Source organism: Hevea brasiliensis, unplaced genomic scaffold, assembly GCF_030052815.1.
Source record: "Hevea brasiliensis isolate MT/VB/25A 57/8 unplaced genomic scaffold, ASM3005281v1 Scaf216, whole genome shotgun sequence".
NCBI classification, from domain to species: Eukaryota; Viridiplantae; Streptophyta; class Magnoliopsida; order Malpighiales; family Euphorbiaceae; genus Hevea; species Hevea brasiliensis.
This window is the reverse complement of record NW_026614714.1, coordinates 1-21,723: the sequence shown is the minus strand read 5'-3', so window position 1 is coordinate 21,723 and position 21,723 is coordinate 1. Positions and strand designations below refer to the sequence as shown.

At 23.3% G+C, this 21,723-nt stretch overlaps 1 pseudogene; it reads left to right on the top strand.

Moving 5' to 3' along the window:
• Nucleotides 1–19,386: 19,386 nt before the first annotated feature.
• On the top strand, nucleotides 19,387–20,954 carry LOC110658244 (GDSL esterase/lipase-like; annotated as a pseudogene).
• Nucleotides 20,955–21,723: the final 769 nt, after the last annotated feature.

Genomic DNA, 21,723 nt, shown 5'->3' with positions numbered 1-21,723 from the left:
GGAAGTTACGATTATGTTTTTAAATATGTTTTTCTTTGTACTATTTTATAAAAGAAAATAAAGAATTAAAATAAATAATAGACTTATCTTTTATTTTTCTCTTCAGTTTGAAGAAAGTGAGAAGAAGATGAGCTATATCACTATTTTATCCTTATAAATATTTATTTTACATGTAAGTAAAAGAGAGTAATTTCTTTTCACGTTTCCTTGTGAATTATTCATACAATAAAAAGAAAATAAAGTTATTTTCCTTTTTCATTTTCTTCTTTATTTTCATTTCCCTCTAAAAATTTTTTCTAATATAATTTGTTATGCTAAATCGTACTTGAGAAATGCGTTAAATAAGAAATTTTCATATTAATTAAAATCTATGTCAAATAAATATATACAGTCAGCTCTAAATCTTTTGTTACTTTCATGGGTTTGAAAACTTCAATCATATTTGTCGAAGGAAAAATGTTAAAAATTATTTTTTTATGAAGAAACTACACAATTTAAAAGCTTAAATTTATACTTGATCCTTGCTTTTATTTCATTAATAACATTATTTTTTCTTATAAAAAAAGCTAGTTTAAATTTATAGATGAATGTGTTAAAAATAATTTTATATCTCCAACACGTTGACAAATACAAATACCTACTCTCGGTTTTCTCGTGGGGTTCACGGTTTGCGAGAAATCTAGCCCAAAAGTCGAAATAGGCTAAAACTTCCCGGATAAAAATTGGTCAAACTGCTCGATGGATTTTGGTGTTCTTGATATCTATGGAAAGCTTTCGAGGTGTAGATGAGGTTTGATACAAGATCCGATCCGATCGGTAGCCAGATCGGCCAGATTTTGGCCGGAAAGGCAAAGCAACGCTCTGCGCATTGGGGAAGTTTCGCGCGCGTTTTTCGAGGGCCTAGAGCGCCAGCCAGCAGTGGGGAGGTGTTGAGGCGGTGTGCCGGCGTGTGGAGAGGGCTGGGATGGCGGCGACGCGGCGAGAGGAGGTGAGAGGAGAGAGAAAACGGGAGAGAAAGGAGGAGTGTCGGGCGCGCGGCGGAAGGAAGAAAAAGAACTGGCCAGTCCGATTCGATCAGTTAGATCCGGACCGGTTCGATTCGATCGGTCCGATTCAGAATATAAAATTTTGAATTTTTACTTTGCCTTGGGACCGAAAATGAGGCCCAAAAATTCTGAAAAAATTCTAGAAAACTCAGAAAAATTCGTAGAGTCCAAATGTGTTTTTAGTTTTACCACGTGGTCTTTAAATTAATTTTTAAAAATCATCAAAGTCTTATATTTTCGAAAAATCTAACCCGATTTTTAAAATTCGAAAAATTTCAAATAATTTCTTAAAATTTAAATAAAATAAAATATTAATATTTACTCATAAAATAATAAATTTCAATATTAAGGGTGTTACAATTCAAGATCGAAAAACCTACTAAAATTAGAATTTAAGAAGTTGATATAAATTATAACTATTTTTTTTCTTTCATATCTTGTCTGTAAATTTTACATTGAATAATACAAATCTTATATTTTTTTTTCTTTTTTCTCTATTTGTATATATGTATATGTTTTAATCCTAGAAATAGAGTTATTTGAACCAAGTTATGTTTATCCACTCATGCATGCTAGTGAATAATATTGCTCGGGTATTATTGTTGTGTTAAGGCAATTCAATCTTATCTTTTACATAAACTAAAATATGCAAAGCATATAAAAATTATATATTATGTGGAAAATCATATATTATAGAGAGAAGAATTACATTTTAAAAATAAATCAGTACAATGTAGAATCGCTCTTCAATTAATTATGAATAAAAGATCTTTAATATAAAAAATACTTAAATTATTTTTCTGCTCAGTCTTACAACAATTGTAAACAAATTAAATAATGACTTAAAGCTCAATTAGACCCTTATATTTATTAAAAAAGTTTAATTTAACTAATTTTTAATTTTTTATTTAATTTAACTTATAATTTTAATTTAAGATCAATTTAGTAAAAAAAAAATCAAGAAATTGAGTTTTAAAATTTTTAGATTTAAATTAAGAAATCAAGAAATTTAATCTCAAAATTAAAAATTAAACTTTTTAATTTTTTATTAAAATCAAGAAATCAAGAATTCATTTTTAAAATATGGAAGCTACGATTTTTCTTGTTAAATTTCCTTTTACTATTTTATGAGAGAAAATAAAGAAGTAAAATGAATAATGGGACCCACCTTTCGTTTCTCTTCAATCTGACGAGACAGTGAGAAGAAAACGAGTCATAGCGCTACTTTATCGTTATAAATATTTATTTTACTTGTAAATAAATTCAGTAATTTTCTCTCACTTTTCTTTTCAATTAATTAAATAATAAAAAAAAATAAAGTTATTTTTTCTTTCCTCACTTTTCATTTTTAGTTTCATTCCCTTCTAAAAACTTTCCTACATAATATAAAATTCTGAATTTTTCCTGAGAAAAGTATTGAATAAAAAATTTTCACATAAATTTAAAATCTATGTCAAATAAATATATACAATCATATTTATCATGGGTTTAAAAACTCTAATCATATTTGTCAGAAAAAAATATTAAAAAATACTTTTTAAAACATTCAATTTAAAAATTTAAATTTATAGTAGTTGCTTGCTTTCATTTTATTAATAATATTATTTTTTTCTTTATAAAGAAAAAGGTATATTAAATTTATAGATAAAAATGTTAAAAAAATCTCAAGCACATTATTGAATGCAAATATCCACTTAATTAAATCACTTTAAGTATCATTCTGTATTGATACTTTTTTTAAAAAATTATGAACTCAATTTTTAGTTAATTCTTTTTATGAAAATCATTAAATTTTAAAATATGAAAATTATGATTTAAAAAAACATTTTATGATTTTAATTAATTATTTCATAATAATGCAATAAATTTTAATGATTAAGTAGAAAATAGCCTTGGAAGAAAGAATGGCCACCAAAAAAAAAAATCGAAGCACTTTGAGTTTGAATTTTTATTGATATTTTTTTAAAAAAAGGTATGAACGTTTGTTTTTTTAGTTTTATGAGAATTGATAATTTTTTTAAATTATGGAAATTACAATTTTTTTAAATATATTCTATGATTTTAGTTAATCTCTTATAAATTTTTATGTTGGATTATAATAAGAAATATTTTTTATATATTATAGTAACGCAATAAATTTTAATAATTAAGTAAAAATTTGCCATAACAAATAAAATTAAAAAATTTTGAATTTCAGTTGGCATTCATATTTTTTTTTTAAATATGAAATCATGTTTTTTTGGTTAATTATTTTTAAGAAAATTGATAATTTTTTTTTAAAATATGCAAGTTATGATTAAAAAAACAATTATCTAATTTTAATTAATTGAAAAATTTTCATAAAAAATAAAAATTAAAACATTTTGAGTTTCAGTTGATATTCATCAATTTTCTTAAAAGTTATGAAATTATTTTTTTTTGTTAATTTCTTTTATGAAAATTGATAATTTTTCTTTTTAAAATATGGAAATTACAATTTAAAATAATGATTTTCTAATCTTAATTAAGACCATTAAAAATAAAATTATAACACTCTCATCTTCAATTAGTATTCATCAATTTTTTAAAAAAGTTATGAAATCGATAACTTATTTTAAAATATGAAAGTGATGATTTTTGAAAAAAAAAATTCTTTTTCACTATTTTATGGAAGAAAATGAGAAGTAAAATACATGATAAGACCAACCTTTTATTTTCTCTTCAATTTGAAGAGTGTAAAAAGAAAATGAGCTATATTACTATTTTATCCTTGCAAATGCTTATTTTACTTGTAAATAAAGAGAGCAATTTCCTTTCACCACATTTTCTTTTCAATTATTCAAAAAATAAAAATAAAATAAAGTTATTTTCCCTTCTCATTTTTTTTTTATTTCATTCCTTTCTAACAACTTTATCAGTTATAATATGTGATTTTGAATGTTTCATAAAAAAGGCATTTAAAAAGAAATTTTCATATAAATTTAAAATCTATAAAAAATAATTATATGTAATTAATTATAGATTTTTTTGTTACTTTTCATGGGTTTAAAAACACTGATTATATTTGTTTGAGGAAAATTATTAAAAATCATTTTTTATGAAAATACTCATTTTAAAAGTTTAAATTTATAGTTGATCACTATTTTTATTTCATTACTAATATTATTTTCGTATAAAAAAAAAGCAGTTTAAATTTCTAGATGAAGGTTTAAAAATAATTTTATATCTCCAACACACTATTGAACATAAATATCTACTGAATTAAAATGTTTTGAGTTTCACTTGGTATTAACAAATTTTTTTAAAAGTTATGAACTCATTTTTTTTAGTTAAATCATTTTATGAAAATCAATAATTTTTTAAAATATGGAAGTTATGATTTTTTTTTTAAAAATGATTTTATTATTTTAATTAATTCTTTCATAATAAAGTAATAAATTTTAGTGATTAAATAAAAAATTGGCCTTAGAAAAAAAAAAGCCATAAAATATAAAATTAAAATACTTTGAATTCTAGTTGGTATTGATAATTTTTTTTAAGTTATGAACTTTTTTTTTCAGTTAATTCTTTTTAAGTATGGAAATTACGATTTTTTTTAAAAAAATATTTTTCAATTTTAGTTAATTTCTTATAAAATTTTGTTTTGGATTATAGTAAAAAATATTTTTTTATATATTATAATAAAGTAATAAATTTTAATAATCAATTAAAAAAAGCATTTAAAAGAAAAAATGCCATAAAAAATAAAATTAAAACACTTTGAATTTCAATTAGCATTCATCAATTTTTTTTTAATTTTTAAAAAATTGATTTTCTAATTCTAATTAATTATTTTTTATAAATTTTTATTTTTTATTACAGTAGAAGAATGAATTAATTAAAAAACTAGAAGTTAAATACATATTGTACAAAGAATCTTAAATTTTTCTTTATATCAAGATCTCTCAAATTGAAAATTTTTTACTCTTTAAATTTAGTAGACATTTATACACTTGCAATTTAAAGTAATTATGTCATTAATCTTAGTCACTAATTCAAAATTTCAGTCCGAAAAAATGAAGACAAAAAAAAAAAAGGTGAAAGAATTAATTGAAATTCAAGATAGAAAAACCTACTAAAATTAGAATTTAAAAGGTTCATATAAATTATAACTATTTTTTCTATTATAGTAAAATTTTTTATTCATATCTTGTCCCGTAAACTTTACATTGAATAACATAAATTTTATAATTTTTTTTCCTTTTTTCTCTATTCCGTGTATATATATATATATATATATATATATATGTTTTATTCCTAGAAACAGAGTTATTTGAACCAAGGTGTTATTGTTGTGTTAGGCGATTTTTTACATAAACTAAAATATGCAAAAGTGTGTAAAATATTAAAGATGCGTGTAGGAAAAATAAACAACCAACTAAAATAAAAAGAATATAAAATTTATGTGGAAAATTATATATTATAGAAAGAAAAATTACATTATTAAAAAAAATCAGTACAATCACTCTCCAGTAAAAGATTTCCCATTCAAGAAATACTTAAATCATTCTTCTACTCAACCTTACTACAATCATAAATCAATACAATAATGGCTTAAAGCTCAATTAGACCCCAATATTTATTGAAACAATTTAATGTAGCCTATTTTTAATTTTTTTTATTTAATTTAGCTCATAATTTTTAATTTAAGTTCAATTTAGTTAAAAATAAAGAAAATCAAAAAATTACGTTTTTTAATTTTTTATTTAAATTCAAAAAATTAAGAAATTTTGTCTCAAAATTAAAAAAAATAAACTTCTTAATTTTTTAATTAAAATCAAGAAATCAAGAATTTTTTTACAAATTTTAATTTTTATGTTAAAGTAAATTTAAATTAAAATTTTTAGAGAAATTTAGATAAAAAAAATAAAAAATAAGTTAAATTAAACTTTCCTAATAATTACAGGGACTAAATTAAATATTTTATCATATAATAACAAACTAATTCTTCGATATTGCTTGAATAAAATGACATGCCAATTTTAACAGTGATATACCGAAAAAAAAAAATAAACAAGAAAAGATAGAAACCTTGTTTTCGCTTTGATCTTCGTGCTTCGCAGAGAGAGAACGAAAAATCCCTTCTCTCTACTTTGTTAATTTTTGCGTATCTCACCAATCCACATCCAAGGACTAAATAGGTAAAAAACCAAGGACTAATAAGGTAAAAGTCCACCTCCTTTACACTTTTACAAGACGCACTTGCACGTGCCTTTCAACTTTTTTTTTTTTTTTCTTTTCTAATTCTTTAAAAAATATCTGGGCTCCACAAACTTCAAGGCCAATATTCTTCTCTTTTGTACTAGGATTTTTTTTTTTTATTTAACATTAGTTGTTCTAGGTTGCGGTTTGTTAAAATTTTCTTTGCTCTATTTAAAATTATTATTAATTTCTGAATATATTAAATTTTTCAGTAACATGCATTACATGTTATTGTTTTTGTTATGTAAAAAATTTTTTATATGTGATATAATATGATCATAGTCTTATAAATATTATATTTAATTTTTTAAATTAAAATATTAATTTTATATTATTTTAATTAATTATATAAATAAAATATTTATTAATTTAAAATTATTATTTTTTTATTAAATCATATTTTTTGTTAAAGTTATGTGTTATATATATTAATAATATAATTATAAACTTAAATGTAATATAACAAAAAATAATATAATAAGTTTTAAAAATATAAATGGGTAAATATGTTTAAAAATTAAAATAAATTAATAAAAAAGTTCAAGTTAGCTCACTGAATTAAATTTATTCAAATTTTATTATTTTAATTTAAAAAAAACAATAATTTTGATTTGTCTATATTATATTTTTTTAATAATTTAAAATAATATTAATTTGCATAATGAGCTCGCATAGCTAGATTAATGTGAAAGAAAATTACTTATAAAATTAAAAAGTAGAATAAATTTTAAAATATATTTTACCATTTAGTATCATTATAAAATTTTCCTTTTCATTATATTAATATATTAAAATTTTATATTATCATGTTATTTAATATAAATAATTTTAAAATCTATTTGATATATTTAATAAGTACTTTTAGTTTTTAAATTATAGCTTATGTTATGTATGTACATAAATAAATATATTATAGCTTTTTAAGCCCCTGACATTTTACCTCTCTAACGGGTGTTTGATACGAGGTTAATAAAGGTAATTATTATTGTTATAATTTTTAACTTTTATTAATATTATTTTAATATTTAAAAAGGAATGAGTACACTTTTTATCTCATTAATATTAATAATACAATATAATTATCATTATATTCATCTATTTTGTTATAAAATAAAAATGTAAATAATAAAATAAAATAATAATTTTTATTTTAAAATTTAATTTATTATAATGTTAATAATAAGTGATAATGGTTACAGTTAATGATAGTCGAGTGATAGTGATGACTAAGTGGTGGTGGCAGCGGCGATTAGAATTGTGTGATTTCGGTTTGATTCGGGATTTGCCTATGAACTAGAACTGAACTGAACCTAAATTTCGGTATGATTTCGATTTGATTCTTCATTATTTTAGTTTTGATTCAATACAGTTCTTGATTCTTTATTTCTGGTTCAGTTCGGTATAATTCAAGTTTAGTTCTCAGTTCTTGAAATAATTCTATATAATTATTTTCTTAAAAAGTCATCCTTTTTTAACATTTAATTTTTAAATTTGGTTATTAATATATAATGTATTATATAAAATATTTTTTAACTGTTTTTAAATTATATAATTCTTAACTAAATTATATAATCCTTAACGATATATATATATATATATATATATATATATATATATAAAATTTAATATTAAGTATATTATATAATATAACAGTATAAGCATATTATATAATATACATTTTAACTATTTGTTAATTATGTAATATTTAACTATAAGATACAAATATAATTATAAATTATATATATATACGTTGTTGTAATAGTATATTTATAATTAAAATTTATAAAGTAATTTAATATATTTATAACTAAAATTATTAAAAAATTATATAGAAATAAAATATAATATTAAGTTGTACTTAGTTCATAATTATATTAAAAGTATATAATACATATAAAAAATCACATAAAAGCATATTTATAAATTTAGTTATTGGTTCCGTATAATTCCAATTTGATTCTTAATGAAAAATCAGAATCGAAGCAAAAGTATTAAAATAACTTCGGTTCGGTACGGCTTTCTGTCAGCTTGGTGGGGGTTATTCAGTTCTGTTTGGGACCCCTAATAACCATATACAACAGTAGTGGTGACAACGGTAGTTAGATAATGGTGATGATGGCAAGGTAAGGTAGTGGTGGTGATAGTGTTGTCAAGGTGATAGCGATGATGGTAACAAAATAGTAATTGTGGTGGTCATGGTGGTAGTGGTGGTGGTAGTGGCGGTGATAGAGTAGGAATAGTAATGATAGTAACAATAGTGATCGAATAGTAATAGTGGTGATAGTATTGACAATAAAAAAATGAAAATAGGTAATTATGATTATATCGTTTTTGTATATAATAAATATTATGTTACTTTAAATATAATTAATTACGTTACATAATTGTCATTCCATTAAGTCAAAATTTTTTTATATTATAAAATAATATAATTAAATATATAATATAATAATGATTATATTATAATTTTAATTACACGCTACTAAACAGTCTAAAAAAATTTTTTTTTTACGTAAATCTTAGGTTCTTTCTATTATGGTTAATTGTTTATTTTTTCTGCGCATATTTTATTTTTAATATATTTCTTTACTTGCTAAGCTTAATTAATTTACACATCTATTATTGTGAGTGAACCAACATATTCTTCTTTCTCTTTTGCTCGACGAATCGATTCGAATTTGGATATATGGATGCGATATACTAAAACTATTAAGCATCAAGTACTGTTAGCATTTGTGGATTAATTATTTCAAAAATATAACTCCAAAAAAATTAGATGTGTTCATGGGTTGCATTATTATTAGATACTGGCTTGTTCAGGAGACTATGTTTAGTTTGGAAGAAAATAATGAAGAAAAATAAATAAATAAATAAATAAATAAATTTTCTACTTGAAAGAAAGAAAATAAAGATGTAAAATAAATAATGAGAGTCACCTTTATTTTCTCTTCAATTTAAAGAAAAAAAATAAAAGAAAATGAGCCACATTACTATTTTATCCTTATAAATATTTATTTTACTTATAAATAAAAAGTAAAATAGAGATTATATTATATATAGATCTTTCCTTCCACCTTTTCTTTTCAATTATTCAACCAATAAAAAGAAAATAAAGTTATTTTCCCTCCTCATTTTCTTTCTTTATTTTCATTCTCCTCAAAAAACTTTCTCAGACATAATGTAAAGACCTGAATCTTTCCTAATAAAGGAGTTATATAAGAAATTTTTATATAAATTTCAAATCTATGTCAAATAAATATGTGCAATCAACTCTAGATCTTTTGGTATTTTTTCATGGATTTAAAAACTCCAATCATATTTGTCAAAGGAAAAATATTAAAAAAATCTTTTTTGCGAAGAAACTAATCAATTTTAAAGTTTAAATTTATAATCGGTCCTTGCTTTTAGTTCATTGATAATTTTTTTTCTTACTAAAAAATGTAGTTTAAATTTATAGATGAAGTTATTAAAAATAATTTTATATCTATAATACACTATCAAATATAAATATCCACCGAATTAAAACACGTATTCATCGATTTTTATAAAAGTTATGAATATGTTTTTATTAGTTAATTCTTTTTATGAAAATCAATAATTCTTTTTTAAATATGGAAGTTACGATTATGTTTTCAAATATGATTTTCTTTGTACTATTTTATAAAAGAAAATAAAGAATTAAAATAAATAATAGACTTATCTTTTATTTTTCTCTTCAGTTTGAAGAGAGTGAGAAGAGGATGAGCTATATCACTATTTTATCCTTATAAATATTTATTTTACATGTAAGTAAAAGAGAGTAATTTCTTTTCACGTTTCCTTGTGAATTATTCATGCAATAAAAAGAAAATAAAGTTATTTTCCTTTTTCATTTTTCTCCTTTATTTTCATTTCTCTCTAAAAATTTTTCCAAACATAATGTAAGATGCTGAATCTTACTTGAAAAATGCATTAAATAAGAAATTTTCATATAAATTTAAATTCTATGTCAAATAAATATATGCAATCAACTCTAGATCTTTTGTTACTTTTCATGGATTTGAAAATTCCAATCATATTTGTCGAAAGAAAAATATTAAAATTATTTTTTATGTAGAAACTACCCAATTTAAAAATTTAAATTTATAGTAGATCCTTACATTTATTTCATTAATAATATTATTTTTTTCTTATAAAAAATAGTTTAAATTTATAGATAAAGGTGTTAAAAATAATTTTATATCTCTAACACACTATCAAATATAAATACCCACTGAATTAAAATACTTTAAGTTTCAATTGGTATTGAAATTTTTTTTTTTTTAAACAAGTTGTGAACTCATCTTTTTTCTAGCCAATTCTTTTTATGAAAATTGATAATTTTCAAAAAATGGAAGTTATGAATTAAAAAAAATGATTTTATAATTTCAATTAATTATTTCATAATAAAATAATAAATTTTAATATTCAAGTAAAAAATGCCTTAAAATTAAAAAAAAAAAGCCATAAAAATAAAATTAAAACACTTTGAATTTTAATTGTTATTGATAATTTTTTTTTCAAAGTTATGAACTTTTTTTTACTTAATTTTTTGTATGAAAATCAATGATTTTTTTAAAACTTGAAAATTATCATTTTTTTAAATAAATATTTTCTGATTTTGGTTTATTTTTTATAAGGTTTTAATGTGGATTATAATAAAAATATTTTTCATATGTTATAATAAAGTAATAAATTTTAATAATTAAGTGAAAAAAAGGCCTTGGAAGAAAAAATGCCATAAAAAGTAAAATTAAAACACTTTGAGTTTCCATTGGCATTCATCAATTTTTAAAAGGTTAATTTCTTTATTTTTTTTATGAAAAATTATAATTTTTTAATAAAAAATGGAAGTTACAATATATATATATATATATATATATATATATATATATATATATATATATATATATATATATATATATATATATATGTTAGGATTATTTTAAAATGATTTTTTAATTTTAGTTAATTTTTTTAAATTATTTTATTTTGAATTGCAACAAAAAATTAACTAAATAGATATTAAATATAAGTAGGATAAATAATTTTAAATTTTTAAAATTAATTTAAATAATAAAAATTAATATAAATATAAATATAAATAACATAAAATTAAGAATATTTTTATTTATTCACAAGTTTACCCCTCATTCGTGTGTGTGGGGGTTAGAGGATCATGGCTCCCACTTGTCCATCATTCGCTCTTGAATATCCAACGATAGAGTTAATTGAAACTATCTACTCATGCATGCTAACAATTATGAATTGGCGTTTATAGTTTAAATATATCTCATGCATCATACATCTGACGTAGTGTTAGACAATTATAAATAGGTCTGATCATAGTTCGATTTAGATTATAAATCGAATCGAGATTGATCTGGGTCAAATTTAGAATTGAACTAAGTCAATGATTCTGCTCTTTGAATTGGATAGGTACTGTTGGAGGGGCAGGCAGATTACGATTCTTTCTCCCATGGATTAAAATTAGAATGATCAGTTCGAACCGACAGTTCGATTTAATTATAGTTTGTTTAAAAAAATTTTAAATTTTATTTTTTTTGTACTTTTCTAGATTATGTAAATTATTTTGAGCATGTTTAATTCTTGGACTATTCTCAAACAAGTTGCACATTAATTATGTGAATTTTTAAATTTAATTAGCGTATTTTAGATTTTTAAGTTCAACTCAAAATTTTTAAAATTCTACTTTTTTAACATTTTTCCTAGGTTATATATATGATTGTGAGAATCTTTAATTCTTTGTAAAATGTAACAACCCAAAAATTTTTAAATTAAAAATAAAATAAAAAGGAAATATTATCTTATTAATATCATAAGATTTATTTGAACTGATTTTAAAATAAAGGAAGATAATAATAACAATAAATAAAGTAATAATAATTAAATTAATTAAAGTTAATTTAGTAAATGAGAATCAAATAATTAAATTTTCCTAGATGTATGTAACACCTAGGCAAATCCCACATCGACAAAACATGGGAGAGATCTTTGGGTTTATAAGTTGGTGGTTCGTAACCCCTATTGGCGTGTTTTAAAGCGTGAGGGCTTCGCCTCGAGCGGACAATATCACTAGTGGGTCGGGCCATTACATTTTTGGTATCGAGCGACTCGCGTGCAACCTTGAGCGATGGTGGGGCAAACCTCGTGAGGGCCGAGTCCCATAAGGGGGTGGATTGTAACACCTAGGCAAATCCACATCGACAAAACACGGAGAGATCTTTGGGTTTATAAGTTGGTGATTTGTAACCCCTATTGACACGTTTTAAAACCGTGAGGGCTTGGCTCGAGCGGACAATATCACTAGTGGGTCGAGCCATTACATTTGTGGTATCGAGCCACTCGCGTGCAACCTTGAGCGATGGTGGGGCAAACCTCGGCGAGGGCTTTGAGTCCCATAAGGGGGTGGATTGTAACACCTAGGCAAATCCACATCGACAAAACACGGGAGAGATCTTTGGGTTTATAAGTTGGTGGTTCGTAACCCCTATTGACGCGTTTTAAAATCGTGAGGGCTTCGGCTCAGAGCGGACAATATCACTAGTGGGTCGGGCCATTACATTGTATTTATTTTTATCATTACTAGAATTTTATTAAATTTTAACATAATAAAATAATTTTGGACCTAATTATAAACACGTAAAAAGTTGGGGGACAAATAGTGTAATTAGAAGTTAAAAAAAAAAAAAAACGCAGCAGCCCCCTCTTCCCTCTCTCTCGCGTCACCCTCTTCCCCTCACCTTCTCCCTCTCTCTTTGGCCGTGTAGCCGTGGCTGCGATGGCCTCCCCACCTCGGGACGGCGTCGGTGGCAGCAGCAGAGGTAGGAAGAGAAGAGAGAAGAAAGCGAGAGAGAGAGAGAGAGAGAGAGAGAGAGAGAGAGAGAGAGAGAGAGAGAAGTCGAGCGTTTCCCCGGTCGGCAACCCGACAAGTGATCAGAAGTCCCACCAGCTCCCCACGAACCCGGCTCCATTTTTACGACCATCCATGCTCGAATGGTGGAGTTTGGCAAGAAGCGAAGAGAGAAAGAGGAGAGAGAAAGTGATAGCGATGACTTTTCGGCCACTTTTCCGCTATTCGACCGCCGAATCGAAATCGAGGCCACCGATGGACTCGGGGCGGCGAGATCTTGAGATAGGACCGGTCCCTCTCCGTCGGACAGTTTGAAAAAGCGATGTCGGACGGTCCATATCGCATGGTGAGATTTTGAACTTTTGATTCCCAAAATTTAAAAATAATTTTTTGATAATTATTAACACAATTTGGACTTAATTTAGGTACAATTGGATCGAGGATAGCTCACCGCCGGACCGCATTTTCACGGATTCGATTGCTCGGCGGCGTCTTAGAACATGATCAATATTATAGTCAATCCTAACATTTTTAGGCGTTCTAGGCGTGTTCCAAGTGTTGAAATCGGTATAGGTAAACCGAACCTTACTTTTCTTAATTGCATATTTTTAATTTTTTGTTCAATTTAACTCATAATTTTTAATTTAAGCTTAATTTAGCCCAAAAAATCAAGAAAACCAAGAAATTGAGTTTCTTAATTCTTGGATTTAAATTAAGAAAATAAAAAAATAGTCTCAAAATAAAAAAAAAATTGAACTTCTTAATTTTTTTTATTAAAATAAAGAAATCAATAATTCATTTTAAAATATGAAAGCTACGATTTGTTTTTTTTTAAATATCCTTTCACTATTTTATGAAAGAAAATAAAGAAGTAAAATTAATAAATAATAGGATCCACCTTTTATTTCTCTTCAATTTGACAAGAGTGAGAAGAAAATGAGCCATATTGCTACTTTATCCTTATAAATATTTATTTTACTTGTAAATAAATTGAGTAATTTTCTCTCACTTTTTCTTTTCAATTAATCAAACAATAAAAAGAAAATAAAGTTATTTTTCCTTCTCATTTTTCTGCTTTATTTTCATTCCTTCTAAAAACTTTCCTAAACATAATGTAAGATTCTGAAATTTTCTTAAAAAAGGCATTAAATAAAAATTTTTAAATAAAATTTATATCAAATAAATATATGCAATCAACTCTAGATCTTTAGTTACTTTTCATGGTTTGAAAACTCCAATCATATTTGTTGAAAAGAAAAATGTTAAAAATCAATTTTTTAAAAAAACTTATTCAATTTAAAAGTTTAAATTTATAGTAGTATGTACCTTTCTTTCATTTCATTACTAATATTATTTTTTTTATAAATAAAAGTAGTTTAAATTTATAGATGAAAATGTTAAAAATATATATATACTTTTTTTTATCTCCAACACACTATTGAACGCAAATATCCACTTAATTAAAATACTTTAAGTATCGATTGGTATTGATCAATTTTTTTAAAAATTATGAACTCATTTTTCTAGTTAATTCTTTTTATGAAAATCAATAAATTTTTAAATATAGAAGTTATGATTTAAAAAAATTGATTTTATGATTTTAATTAATTATTTCATAATAATGCAATAAATTTAAGTATTTAAGTAGAAAATGGCCTCAGAAGAAAGAATGGCCACAAAAAATAAAATCAAAGCACTTTGAGTTTGAATTGATATTGATAATTTTTTTCAAAGGATGAACACATGTTTTTTTAGTTAATTGTTTTTATGAGAATTGATAATTTTTTTAAAATATGAAAATTACGATTTTTTAAAAAAATATATATTATATGATTTTAGTTAATCTCTTATAAATTTTTATAAAAGAAAATGAGAAGCAAAATAAATAATGGGACCACCTTTTATTTTCTCTTTAATTTGAAGAAAGTGAGAAGAAAATGAGCTATATTGCTATTTTATCCTTGTAAATGTTTATTTTACTTGTAAATAATTACTTGTAAATAAAGAGAGCAATTTCCTTTCACTTTTTCTTTTCAATTATTCAAACAATAAAAATAAAACAATGTTATTTTCTCTCATAATTTTTCTTTTTATTTTCATTTCTTTTTTATAACTTTATCAGACTTAATGTAAGGTTCTCAATGTTTCATGAAAAAAGCGTTAAAAGAAGAAAATTTTATATAAATTTAAAATCTATATAAAATAAATATATGTAATTAATTATAGATCTTTAGTTACTTTTCATGGTTTTGAAAAACTCCAATCACATTTGTTAGAGGAAAATTATTAAAAATCATTTTTTATGAAAAACCTCATTTTAAAATTTTAAATTTATAGCCGATCTCTACTCTTATTTCATTACTAATATTATTTTTTTATAAATAAAAAGTAGTTTAAATTTATAGATGAAAATGTTAAAAATAATTTTTTTTTATCTCCAACACACAATTGAATGCAAATATCCACTTAATTAAAACACTTTAAGTATCGATTGGTATTGATAAATTTTTTTAAAAATTATGAAATCATTTTTTTAGTTAATTCTTTTTATGAAAATCAATAAATTTTTAAATATAGAAGTTATGATTTAAAAAGAATGATTTTATGATTTTAATTAATTATTTCATAATAATGCAATAAATTTAAGTAATTAAGTAGAAAATGGCCTCAGAAGAAAGAATGGCCACAAAAAATAAAATCAAAGCACTTTGAGTTTGAATTGATATTGATAATTTTTTTCAAAGGATGAACACATGTTTTTTTAGTTAATTGTTTTTATGAGAATTGATAATTTTTTTAAAATATGAAAATTATGATTTTTTAAAAAACATATATTATATGATTTTAGTTAATCTCTTATAAATTTTTATGAAAGAAAATGAGAAGCAAAATAAATAATGGGACCACCTTTTATTTTCTCTTTAATTTGAAGAAAGTGAGAAGAAAATGAGCTATATTGCTATTTTATCCTTGTAAATGTTTATTTTACTTGTAAATAATTACTTGTAAATAAAGAGAGCAATTTCCTTTCACTTTTTCTTTTCAATTATTCAAACAATAAAAATAAAATAATGTTATTTTCTCTCCTCATTTTTCTTTTTATTTTCATTCCTTTCTTATAACTTTCTCAGACTTAATATAGGTTCTCAATGTTTCATGAAAAAAGCGTTAAAAGAATAAATTTTTATATAAATTTAAAATCTATATAAAATAAATATATGTAATTAATTATAGATCTTTAGTTACTTTTCATGGGTTTGAAAAACTCCAATCACATTTGTTAGAGGAAAATTATTAAAAATCATTTTTTATGAAAATACTCATTTTAAAAATTTAAATTTATAGCCGATCTCTACTCTTATTTCATTACTAATATTATTATTTTATAAATAAAAAGTAATTTAAATTTATAGATGAAGGCGTTAAAAATAATTTTTTTATCTCCAACACACAATTGAATTCAAATATCCACTTAATTAAAATACTTTAAGTATCGATTGGTATTGATAAATTTTTTTAAAAATTATGAAATCATTTTTTTAGTTAATTCTTTTTATGAAAATCAATAAATTTTTAAATATAGAAGTTATGATTTAAAAAGAATGATTTTATGATTTTAATTAATTATTTCATAATAATGCAATAAATTTAAGTAATTAAGTAGAAAATGGCCTCAGAAGAAAGAATGGCCACAAAAAATAAAATCAAAGCACTTTGAGTTTGAATTGATATTGATAATTTTTTTCAAAGGATGAACACATGTTTTTTTAGTTAATTGTTTTTATGAGAATTGATAATTTTTTTAAAATATGAAAATTACAATTTTTTAAAAAATATATATTATATGATTTTAGTTAATCTCTTATAAATTTTTATGAAAGAAAATGAGAAGCAAAATAAATAATGGGACCACATTTTATTTTCTCTTTAATTTGAAGAAAGTGAGAAGAAAATGAGCTATATTGCTATTTTATCCTTGTAAATGTTTATTTTACTTGTAAATAATTACTTGTAAATAAAGAGAGCAATTTCCTTTCACTTTTTCTTTTCAATTATTCAAACAATAAAAATAAAACAATGTTATTTTCTCTCCTAATTTTTCTTTTTATTTTCATTTCTTTCTTATAACTTTATCAGACTTAATGTAAGGTACTCAATGTTTCATGAAAAAAGCGTTAAAAGAAGAAATTTTTATATAAATTTAAAATCTATATAAAATAAATATATGTAATTAATTATAGATCTTTAGTTACTTTTTATGGGTTTGAAAAACTCCAATCAAATTTGTTAGAGGAAAATTATTAAAAATCATTTTTTATGAAAATACTCATTTTAAAAATTTAAATCTATAGTCGATCTCTACTCTTATTTCATTACTAATATTATTTTTTTTTATAAATAAAAAATAGTTTAAATTTATAGATGAAGGTGTTAAAAATAATTTTATATCTCTAACACACTGTTGAATATAAATATCCACTGAATTAAAATATTTTGAGTTTCAATTGGTATTGAAAATTTTTTTTAAAAGTTATGAACTCATTTTTTTTTAATTCTTTTTATGAAAATCAATAATTTTATAAAATATGGAAGTTATGATTTTTTAAAATAAATGATTTTGTGATTTTAATTAATTCTTTCATAATAAAGTAATAAATTTTAGTAATTAAGTAAAAAAATTGGCCTTAGAAGAAAAAAGCCATAAAAAATAAAATTAAAACACTTTGAATTCTAATTGTTATTGATAATTTTTTTAAAGTTATGAACTATTTTTTTGGTTAATTCTTTTTATGAAAATGATATTTTTTTAAGTACGAAAATTACAATATTTTTACAAAAAATATTTTTCAATTTTAATTAATTTCTTGTAAAGTTTTGTTTTGGATTGTAGTTAAAAATATTTTTATATATTATAATAAAGCAATAAATTTTAATAATTAAGTAAAAAAATACATAAAAAAATAAAATTAATACACTTTAAGTTTCAATTGGCATTCATCAATTTTTTTAGAAGTTAAAATAAATGATTTTCTAATTTTAATTAATTCTTTTTTTATAAATTTTTATTTTTGATTACATTAGAAGAATTAATTAATTAGAAGTTAAATACATATTGTGCAAATAATTTTAAATTTTTTTTATATCAAGCTCTCTCAAATTAAAATTTTTTATTCTTTAAATTTAGTAGACATTTATATACTTGTAATTTAAAGTAATTATGTCATTAATCTTAGTCACTAATTCAAATTTTCAGCCCAAAAAAATGAAGACAAAAAAAAGTGGAAGAATTAATTAAAATTCAAGATAGAAAAACATACTAAAATTAGAATTTAAAAGTTCATATAAACTATAACTATTTTTTCTGTTATAGTAAAATTTTACATTCATATCTTGTCCGTAAATTTTATATTGAATAACATAAATGTTATATTTTTTTGTCCTTTTTTTCTCTATTCTGTATATATATAATGTTTTAATCCTAGAAATAGAGTCATTTGAACCAAGGTATGTTTATCCATGCTAGTGAATAATAATACTTGGGTATTATTGTTGTGTTAGGCAATTCAATCTTTATCTTTTACATAAACTAAAGTATACAAAAGCATATAGAATATATCATTAATATAACTTAAGAAATATCCAAATTATTGCTGTTTGCTGTGTTAATTTTTGTGTCTCTCAGCAATCTCCTTTTTACTTTTACGAGACACACCTGCACATGCCTTTTCATTTTTTTTTCTTTTCTAATCCTTTAAAAAATATGTGGACCCACATAAAGCCAACAATATTATTCTCTTTTGCATTAGTTTTTTTTTTTTATTTAACATTCATTATTTTAGGTTGGTGCTTGTTAATTTATTTGTCTCTTTAAAGTTATTATTAATTTTCTGCTTATATAAACAAAATTTGTTAAAAAAAATGCATGAATCTCATTATATTTTAGATTTATGGTAAATATTATCGTCTGAAAATTAAAAAAAAAATAAAAAAATTTGTTTTAGTTATAAATCATTAATATCATTGTCTGAGTGAAACATGCATTGCTTAACAAAGCATGCGATTAAACAAAATAAAATAAAATAATTGAAGCATTTGCATGGCTAACCACCTACGTAGCTACTTGAAGCCTAGAACCATTAATCCATTATAAATTGGAATCGAAGATGGCCTAAGCCTAACCCAAGCACAAAAACATCAAACCTGCATAAGCTAAATTGATATTGTGCAATGACAAGTCTAGCTTATTTCTTCTTCATCCTGAGTTTATTTTTTGCCACCCTTCTCAGCCCAGTTCGCTCCCACGTGGATGAATATTTATTCTTCTTTGGGGATGGACTGTATGAGGTGGGCAATACTACGAACATTACACGTCTGATAAATATCTTCCCACTTATCATGCACCATATGGCACCAACTTCTTCAACCATTCTGCTACAGGAAGATATTCTGATGGCCGCATAATTCCTGATTTTATTGGTACATTTATATAATTAAAACTATATACTATTATACATATATGTATATATAAACAAATAGCTGTCCATTTACAATGATGAATCAAGATCAATGAAAAATTAGTTGACTTTTTTTCAATGGTAAAGTGGAGATATAGTGGTAAAATCTTGTATTTTTGCTTGCACATAGCTAAAACGGTGGGGTTACCTTTGATTCCTTCTTTCCATAGCAAGGATGATCCATATTTCACTAATGGTGCTAACTTTGCTTCAGAAGGTGCAACTGCTCAGGTAAGCATTTTGTCTACCTGAAATTGAATAAAGTTTTTCGAATAAAGCGTATATTTTTACTGAAATTGAATGAAGGTATTTTATTTATTTTCAGGTAGGCCTTACAGGCCAGGTTGAGCTTTTCAAGAAGGTGAAAGAGATATGGAGAGAGCATATACAAAATGATACTGAAGTCTGTAGGAGGTTGCAGAAGGCTGTTTACTTTATTTCCATCGGCGCTCAGGATTATATAAATTACGAATCCGCTAATAGGAGGATTTTGGATCCTACTCTAGAGGATAAAGTGGTTAATGACATATCTGACGCCATCAAGGTTTGATAGTACCTATTGTCGATAATATTTACGATGTAGCACTAGTTGACACAAGTTTTTTTAAAAATCATATATATACATACATGTAAATGTTGTTCTCTTGCTTGGGTGCAGAATTTGTATGATCTTGGCGCTTGGAGATTTGTAGTTCAGAATGTGTCAAAATTAGGTGACATACCTTTTGCTAGTCAAATATTTGACGACAGAAGTCGGGAGGATCTATCAACAAGGGCACAAGCACACAATGGTATACTACCTGGAAAACTTAAGGTCATAAAAGACAATAATCCTAAATTCAATTATACAGTCTTTGATTACTATACTGCCATCGAGAAATTGACTGATTACTTCATAGTGGACATTGCTTGCTGTGGCAATTCAACGTATCGTGGGCAAGCTTGTGGATCTTTGGATTATGAATTTTGTGTGTGTGGTAATAAGACTGAGTATTTGTTTTTTGATGGTACCCATCACACTGATGCTGGTAATAAAGTACTAGCTAAATTTATGTGGAACAACAAATCAGGATTAGTATCACCTTATGGCGTTAAGGACTTCTTTCCATCAACTACTGCCATTGAGACCCTTTTTACCGAAGCTGCTGCATTAGGTTAATTGAAGGCATACTACAGATATCACGGCCCATAGTGTATATCATCTATATTTCTAATAAGGCATGTAATTCGCCATAGTGTTTGCCATCCCCACTATGGAGTCCCATGATTGGCTTATGTTTCTGTATTTCTATGTACGTACGTGTGTGTTTTAGTAGTGAATATATATATTCAGCAAATAAGCATATAGCATTCAAATCCAACAAGCTTTGTGAAATATGCTTTGTTTTGAATCTCTCTCTCTCTTTCTTGATGACGCCATGTAGTACTTATCACATAGAGATTAACTTTTTTTATGATTAATAACTATTATCTTTTATACTAAATATTTAATTTTCTTTTAAGTAATTATTACCTTAATTGTCATAATCTAATCAAATGATTATTTTATTTAACAATTGATTACCAAAACTCAAGGCCTTAATAATTTAATTTATTATATTATTTTTAATTTATCAAAAATATAATTAATATTGTTTTTTCTTTAATACTGATGTATCTCATAGTATTTATATATTTTTTTCATAGATCATTTTTTCCATTTTTACAATTTCTTAGCATGTTTATCAGATGTTATACATTAAGATTGATGAATAGATCTGTACTATGTCTATTGAATAATATTTTATAGGAATTAATAATTAAGAGGTTGATATTTTAATTTATAATGAGAAAATTAAATAAATTTGAAATTAAAAATTTTTTATTATTTCTTAATTATTATAATCAAGAAAAAATATTTTATTTAAGATGTGATTAATGAATAATTAGTGATTAGATATATATATATATATATATATATATATACATATACATAATTAATAAATTTTATTTGAATAAGGTGAGACTATTATAATGTGGTTAATTTTCATAATCATAAAGATTTCTTAAT